The sequence below is a fragment of the Strix uralensis genome, chromosome 40 (assembly GCF_047716275.1).
Source record: "Strix uralensis isolate ZFMK-TIS-50842 chromosome 40, bStrUra1, whole genome shotgun sequence".
NCBI lineage: Eukaryota > Metazoa > Chordata > Aves > Strigiformes > Strigidae > Strix > Strix uralensis.
Genome location: NC_134011.1, coordinates 617,148 through 626,102, shown reverse-complemented (window position 1 = coordinate 626,102; position 8,955 = coordinate 617,148).

The following is an 8,955-nucleotide window of genomic DNA, read 5'->3' as shown; positions in this document are numbered from 1 at the left end:
ATGGAGGACTTACACTATTCCCATATCTGCCAAAGGGGCAACAGAGCAAGGTGCAAGCCATACAGGCTGCTTTTGGAGCTTGCTGGCTTGTCCTGAGAAGGGTGACTGAGGAGACAGTGAGGTGAGATGCCCTGGGACTTCATACTTACAAACAAGGAAGAGGTGGTCAGGGATGGAGAAATCAGGGGTGAGAAGGTAGAGCTGAGTCTCCTGAGAGAAGGGAACAAGGCTTCATGAGAGCAGGCTTTGGCCTACTGAGGGACTTGATTGGAACAATCCCATGGGATACGACCCTGCAGAGAAGAGGGGTGCAGAGAGCTGTTTGATGGTCAAGGATCTCTTCCAGCACCAGAAGGCTCCACCTGGACACGCAGGAAGTCATGCAAAGGTGGCAGGAGACTGGCAGGGATGAAAAAGGAGCTCCTGACTGAAATGAAGCATGAAGAGACACCACAGAGAAGGTGGAAGCTGGCTGCCTTCCAGTCTCAACAGTTCTGAGACTGTGCTGGAGAGAGCCATTGGGGGGTGTGTGTGTGCCCTTGTCTGTGCGTGGGGGACGAGGGGATCCTGGGGCCAGGTTCTGGATAGATGGAAGATGTAAATCAAGATCTTGGAGGGATCCATTTGGTCTGTGTGTCTATGTAGGTGTATGTCAAAAACTGTTCATAAACAAGAGACTGTTCATAAAGAGGATGTCTCAAACAATGTGAGTGGGATGCCCTGTGGGGGAGAAGCAGAGCGAGCTCTGCGGTGGTGGGGTGGCGGGCCATTTCTCACCCCCTCCCTCCTGTTGTTGCCCAGAGACAGAACTTGCCTCACTGCCCAGGTACAAGCCAGAGAAAATGAGAACCTTCTGGAACAACCTATTGCACATGCATAAGAAAGACTTTATAAAGGCAATATGCCACGTGTCCTTGTCAACCAACAGCTACAGACCAAGCTGGCTACTCTGTGACAACATGGGATCCAAGAGTGGTCATTCCCCTTTTCCTAGCCCCTCCTCCTCTGTTTTCTCTTTCCTCTTTTTGCTCTCTCTCTCTTTCTTACATATATCCATGTGTATAAACTTTTGATGAATTGAATTGCAGTCAGTTGATCGTTGACGGGTTATTGGGAGAATAGTCTCATCACCAAAGTGCCTTTATTTGTTCTCTGGACAGTTATCAGTTGATTGTTGCCAAGTTGTCTCCATTCATTCACTAAAGTGGTCAGTTAATGAAGTCACCAGCACAGTTGTTCCTCTGAGTCATTTTCGTGACTCAGCCGCCCTGCGCCTCTGCCGAGCAGTGATCGGCTCTTCCACTGGCACGCAGGCTCTTGGGGAATTCAAAAGATTCACGCCCCCTTGTTACCCACCATGTGGGAAGACAGAGATATATATCTTGCAGTAGTGTACCAACAGCCCACCCTTGTTTCCCTTTCTCTACTGACCGTGGTTTTGATTGGCCTTTTCCTGCACCACGGGTGTTCCCTTGACGACAATGCCAGTGTGGGGCAGGGAGGCTGGGTCAGTGCAGGGACAGGGCTGGCTCTGACAGGGGCCAGGAAGCAGCTGCCAGGAGGTGACAGCAAGGACAGTTTACAAAGGAGAAATTTATATAGATTGACTTCTTTGTTTTTAGGGAGGCAAAGCTTGCCTGGAGCTGGTAGTTGCAAGGAAAGTCAAGAACAAAAAGATGAGCTTCAGTGGCTCATTAGAGAGCAAGGCTGAACAAGGGAAGTGCAGGGCTGCTGCTGAATGGGGAGGGTGATTGAACAGGAGCAGACACAGGCGGGGCTGGGGGACTCAATGCCATCCTTGCCTGAGTCTCTATTGAAAAGGTCTCCAGGCCTCAGTGCTCAGAGAAAGGGCTAAACGAGCAGGAAAGCACGTACTGGCAGGAACTTCAGGAAATGCAGCAAGGACAAGTGCCAGTGTGTGACCCCACAGGATATTCTGTAAGAGTTGGTCAGAAGATCAGCATTGTCTCAACATTGTCCTCAGGGATGTGGACAGGAAGGTACCCGACAGTGGCCTGTCTGGAACACAGTTGCTGATCGCTGGAGTGGAATGTGGTGCAAGGGCTCCTGAATGCAGAACTGTGTGGCACAGCGAGTGCAGTGCTGTTCTCCTGAGCACTGACCCGTGTGGTGCAGGCAGTGCAGTGTTGTTCTCCTGAGCACTGGCCCGTGTGGTGCAGGCAGTGCAGTGCTGTTTTTCATACCCGAGCCATGTGGTACAGAGTGCTGTGCTATTGTTCGGTACCTGAGCCTAACCGGAGCCATTAGAGATGACCGCATTGCTACTGTCAAAAAAGATGGATCACAACTGCTGCCATAACATTGATGAAGAAATCATGAACTTTAGATGAACTTTGCTTCATTATAATACCAAAACACACCTCCTGGTTGAAGTCTGCCCGCCTCTAAGACCGACCACACCTTGGACACTCCCCCTCGTGCATCCGTGGTAGCCTCGCTCGAGAAGGGCGGAGATCCCTGAGGCAGAGGAGGAGCAAGGTGTGTCACTAAGCATAAAAGATGACTTCTGGACAACAAAAATTCGAAGCTTCCCCACCAAGGATCACAACTATCGACAATGTGATCATTTGTAATGCTTCGTGGAATGAGGGTGAGGATTTTGTGGATGAGTTGCAGTGCAAAGATGAGGATCAATACTTGCATGTGTGGTTTTCCATATATGTAAAACTCTGTGAGTGGATGTGTTTGACCCATCTCCTCTACAAATGAAAGGTTGGATCAGATGATCCTTGAGGTCCCTTCCAATCTGTTATTCTATTCCACAACAGAGCATTAGCTGGACCCAGGATCGTTAGGACATCTTGAGGTCAGCGGTGGTATCTATAACCTCGCTCTTCTCTCTGAACTTAACTTTACTTTCTTTCACCCATCTCTAACTATCACGTGCCGCTTCACAGGCAACACAATAAAGTTTCACTGTCTGATTGATGTAATCCCATTTGGTGTTGGTCACCTTAATTTTGCACCTCTGAGATCGTAGTAAACTGAACCATCACGAGTCCACTGAGTGGACCGTGACATTAAACTGGCATCACGGACAGGATCCTGAGAGACAGAGGGGTGCAGGTTGTGTGTGGTCTGTAACAGGGGAAGAACGTCTCGTTCTAGCCGCACCTGGCCCTACACCCAAAAGGCTGAGAGATGTCCAAATAGCAAGGGGGGGTGGTTCAAGATTCCCACACACCACACACGCCTAGGTGTATTGCACCCCAAACTCGCATTGAGGGCTCTGTCTATCGGGATCAAGTACAAGGATCTCTTAGTACAAAAGGGGGAACTGTCCTCAAATAGATGAAGTTGACTACCCAGGGAAGTTGAAGGGACAAGTAGAGAAAGTCTGCACTTGTGTGTAACTAAGTTTTGACTCCTCGTGGTAGATTTTGGTCCCTTCAGTCACTCAGGGAAGAGAAGGGCGATGCAGCAGTGGCTCTGTGTGTGTGTAACTAAGTTCAGCCTCCCCAATATGAGTTTGCCTCCTTCGCAATAAGAAGGACTAAGAAGGATGATTATCAAGACTCTCTATTACTGAAAAATCTTAACTCGTTCTATGCACTCTTGGCAAAGTATGGAGCTCGACCTTCCCCACCTGGGGAAGACTGCGCTCGAGATAATTGGAAAAATTTGCAAAGTCTACCAGATCAAGTGATTTCTTTACAGAATGAGGCTAAAATACAGTCAGGTAAAGGCAAAGCGATAATCTGTGCAGTTCTAGGAGCCAGCCTGGTCACAGCAGTTGAAGACCGCTATAAGCAACGTAGTCATGAAAAACAAATCACAGAATCTCTTGAAAATTTGGTGCAACTTTTGCAGAAAACAATCTCCAACCTGGAAGAGTAATTAGCAGAAAAAGAGAAAGTAATTTGCTTGTTCAAACAGCAGATAGAGGAAAAAGAAGAGATAGAGGAAGAAAATCACTTGTTAAAAGATCTTAAAGGAAGGGGGTGGGAGGATTCAGAAGGATTGTTGCGGACTTTCGGGACACCACAGCTGAACATCAGGCTACTTCAAACTGCACCCCCTCTGCTGTTTAGCAAAGTAACCAATGTTAAACAATATCCCCTCCCCCTGGGAACAAAGGAAGGTATCAAACCAGTTATGCAGGAAGTGCGGGAGCAAGGAGTGGTGATAAATACCCATTCTTCTTTCAACTCTCTGGTGTGGCCAGTGAAAAAACCTAATGGGAAGTGGAGGCTCACAGTAGATTTTTGGAGGCTGAACGCTTACACAGACCCTCTAACTGCCACAGTCCCTAATATGGCTGAACTGGTAATAATAATTCAAGAGAAAGCTCATCTTATTATGGCAACCGTAGATGTTAAAGATATGTTTTTCATGATACCTTTGCGACCAGAAGACAGATTGTTTTGCTTTTACGTGGGAGGGACAACAATTTACCTTCACCCAACTGCCTCAGGGATACAAACATTCCCCTACATTAGCTCACCACGCTCTAGCCCAAGAGCTGGAGAAAATACCAAAAGCCGAAGGCACAGCTGTCTGTCAGTACATTGATGATATTCTCATGGGGGGAGATAAAGAAGGGGAGGTGGGGACAATCCAACAGAATACAATCTCTCATTTGGAGAACTTGGGTTTGCAAATTCCCCCAGAAAAGGTCCAAAAGCCCTCGCAAGAAGTAAAGTTTTTGGGAATTTGGTGGAAAGGGGGAATGACATGTCTCCCGCCAGACACCCTCACTTCCCTAGATCAGATTAAAATGCCTGAATCAAAAAGGATTTGCAGCATGCTTTGGGGTTATTTGTGTTCTGGAGAAAACACATCCCAGACTTTTCTATCATTGCCAGACCTCTTTATGATTTGCTGAGAAAAAGGGCCAAATGGGAATGGACTGCTTCTCAGGAAGAAGCAATGCAATTGTTAATTTTTGAAGCAACAGCTCATCAGGCTTTTGGCCCTATCCACCTTACAGCCCCTTTTCAGGTAGAATGGGGGTTTGCCACAATGGGATTGTCAGTACACATTTGGCAATGTGGTTCTTGGGGTCCAACCCTCCCCGTAGGATTTTACTCCCACGGCTTTAAGGATGCCAAGAAGAGATATACTGCATGGGAGAAAGGTTTGTTTGTGGTTAGCCTGGCTCTCATAGAAATGGAGAAAATTACATGTCAACAACCAATCATGCTAAGAGGCCCGTTCAAAGTTATAATGGCAGTCACTAGCGGGACCTCCCCTCCTGACGGGGTGGCCCAGAGAGCCTAGGTACGAAAGTGGTATGCTCAGATTGAACACTATTGTAACCTTTACTCAGTGACTGAAGGAGCTTTAAAAAACTTAGTTATCCAAGAAACAGAGAGCCTGGATGGCAGCCAAGACAAACCTATCTCAATTATTCAAATGGCCTCTCCTTTTTCCCACGATCAGTCAGTGAATGATTGGTTTACCGAAGCTTCTGCAAGGCGAGAAGGAAAAGTGTGGAAATACTGGGCAGTAGCTCTCCACACTACTACTGATGAACAGATAATAACAGAGGGAGAAGGCAGTGCCCAGGGAGGAGAATTAATTGCAGTATGGAACGTTTTCCAGCATGAAGAACAAACCACTCCCCCTGGCCACATTTACACTGATTCTTATGCAGTGTTTAAAGGATGTACTGAATGGCTCCCTTTCGGGGAGCAAAATGAGTGGGAGGTTAGCCTCCAATGCCCTAGGGAAGGAGCATCGGATAAATACTCACTGGATAATTCCATCATTCTAATTTTCTGTCTGGTTTTAATTTTTGCTTCAGAGAGGCAAGTTCTGTTTTATTGTTGCAGAAGAACTCCGAGGGACACCAAGAACAGCATGAATCATGAATCATTTAATTGGATTGGTAGTACTTTTCTGCATCTTACCACTAACCTGTAACCAAAAGAATACAGAATGGCCACAGTCCCAAGCTACCATCAAGCATACTAGCGCTATACGACAGTATATCATAGCGCTATAGCATAGTATCCCAAAGACCGTCTCCCAAATGTAGCCACTGTAGTACTGCATGACACTGAAGTGTACCACCCACTTAAATGGGAGTGGGACAGAAAAGATTGGGTCCGTGTCCTGACGGGAACGATTGGAGAAAAAATTCAGGTGGGATGCAGAAATGTGGAAGGATCTCTTCATGAGAAAGCCTCCTCAATTACTATCTCTGGAAATCTGTTGGACCCTAATTCCAACATCACTGCGGAACTCTGTCCTACTACAGAAGGGGGATGTAACAAATAGGATTTTCTCATTATGTGTTGCCGTCAAAAGAATGTCGGTAACTACACCTTGGACCCAAGTACCAACAATGTCGACATCACCAAATCCTGTATTAAGGAACAAGGGAATTGTTGGCATAATTTCACTTTGACTAAGCCAGTCTATGTGGTGTGCGATTGGCAACTAAATCCACTGGCAGGAGGACTATCAGGCCTAACATTTAAATTCAAGATAAATGCTATAACTAAGCCCCTGGTGATACTTGTTGCAGTAGTCATGCACGATGGCATAGATACCTTCTTCACGCTAACTGACAAAGATGAAGTTATACCCTCTTTTATGGTGGTACAAGGGGATAACATCACAATAAGATGCAGATTGATCACTGAATCCCACACTGAACCCACAAACAGTTATGGAACTGGACCACATGGCCCTATTTTGTTGTGTAAAAATCAAAACCTAGATGGTTGGCTAAATTTGACTGCTGTGCAGTACTCCCATAAAGTTATGTGTGGCAAAAATAACACCAAATACTGGGGAGAACTCAAAATAGATGTTGTAATACCTACTACCCAACCTACTGTCGTGCTTAGCCCAAAAATCTTTGAAATTGGACTATATGTGATCAGAAATACGGGCCAACAACAAATGCTGTTTAACCCGGCATGGTCTCTCAAACGAGTTGAATTACTGATGCAAAACAATGTTTTGGACATTCAGCCAGCTTGCTCACCTTTCCTAAAGACTTCTTACGAGGGATGGACAACCTGGCTGCAAAGACGAACTCTTCCTAAGAGAAGAACACGGAGAGACCTAACCGGTGTTTTGGGGACAGGATTGGGAGTTTTCCATAGTATCGATTTTGGAGGTAATAATGAACAAATTGGCTACCTCAATTAGTGATTTGGCTAACTTACAACGGCCTTTGCTATCTTCTTTATTGGCTTTGGGGACTAACCAGTGGCTGTTGTCAAATACATTCCCAAAATGGGAAAAGGTAAACATAAAGGACCACGAATTGATTGCAGACGCGCTTGGTGTAATCCAGAATAACCTCTCTTTGGCTCTCAGCTGTATCCAGGCTCAAATATGGATGCAGTCAGTAGCCGCCTCAATTAGAAGAGAAGGTGAAGAAGGCACTCTCCCCACTGAAATCCAGAACATAATTTGGGACAGTGTCACTGATTTTGAGAAGAAACTCCAATCCTGGTGGAACCTGATAAACTTTACCTATGAATCCGTCACAAACACAACGATAACCTTTGTGCTTACTATATATAATGCTACCATATACCAAATTCATCCCGTCATTGCATCAGGGTTGAACCACAACGGAACTATACTCTATCCTTTTGAGCATAGAGTATGGGCCCAAAAGGTGGATGAAAAATGGCAAACTGTCAATTTGGCATCTTGCATTGTACGAGAACAACAAGGATTTATCTGTGAAGGCAATACAATTGAAGAGCAAGTTATTTGTTTAGATACTGAACAAAATATTTGTCATTTCGAGATTCATCCTCATGAAAACCCTGAAACAGTACTCATATACATTGCCAAAGGCTGTGTATGTTTGAGGATTTTTTGTGATTTTTTTTAATCCTTGGATAAGGTAGCTGTAGAGACTAAAAATCATTCAAATTTCTGAGTTTGTAATTTTACTGAGATTATTGGATGCGACTTTTCCTATTTAGCCCTGGTCACATCTCACCAACTGTTGCAGTCTAATTACATGTTGATTCATGAATTGCTGCCTGCACCCATTGGGATGAATCTCATTTTGGTAAAGCAGTTACTACAACATAAGGATTTGATTGAGATTTTGGAAAAAAATAGGGAAAACGGGTAGAAAACCTTTAATAACTGTTCATCACAATGTGAAAGAAATACACCAGGTTTTGGAAAGAGTGTAAAAGGATGCATAACATAGATGGAGGGACACACTTTTCGAATTGTCACCTACTGCTGCAGGCATCCTGAACAAGTTGTGTCACCCCATCGTGGTTCTCTTGATATTGGTTTTGATCAGTTTGGTTTTGTCAGCAGTATTGTATGTCATAACCTAGAGAATGATGAATCGGTTAACACGTTTGCTGTCTGTATTGAACTCACACAATATGCTTGATGTCCCATCCAATGTGGATATCCCCAAATCAATTGATGTTATAAAACCCCATTAATTCTTCTGTTACATAAACAGCTTTGATTGTAATTATTTCACAAATTTAATTTTGCAGATTGTTCGATCACTGTTATTTCCTTTCTTTCTTCTCTCTTCCTCTCTCCCTTTCTCCTTTTCTTCTACTATGCTACTACCATGCAATCCTGACATCCCGACGACCATGTTGAGCCATAGGGTGGTGTAAGAGTCGGTCAGAAGATCAGCATTGTCTCAACATTGTCCTCAGGGACATGGACATTAAGGTACCCGTCAATGGCCTGTTTGGAACACAGTTGCAGATCCCTGGGGTGGAATGTGGTGCAAAGGCTCCTGAATGCAGAACTGTGTGGCACAGCGAGTGCAGTGCTGTTCTCCTGAGCACCGACCCGTGTGGTGCAGGCAGTGCAGTGCTGTTCTCCTGAGCACTGACCCGTGTGGTGCAGGCAGTGCAGTGCTGTTCTTCGTACCCGAGCCATGTGGTACAGAGTGCTGTGCTATTGTTCGGTACCTGAGCCTAACCGGAGCCATTAGAGATGACCGCATTGCTACTGTCAAAAAAGATGGATCGC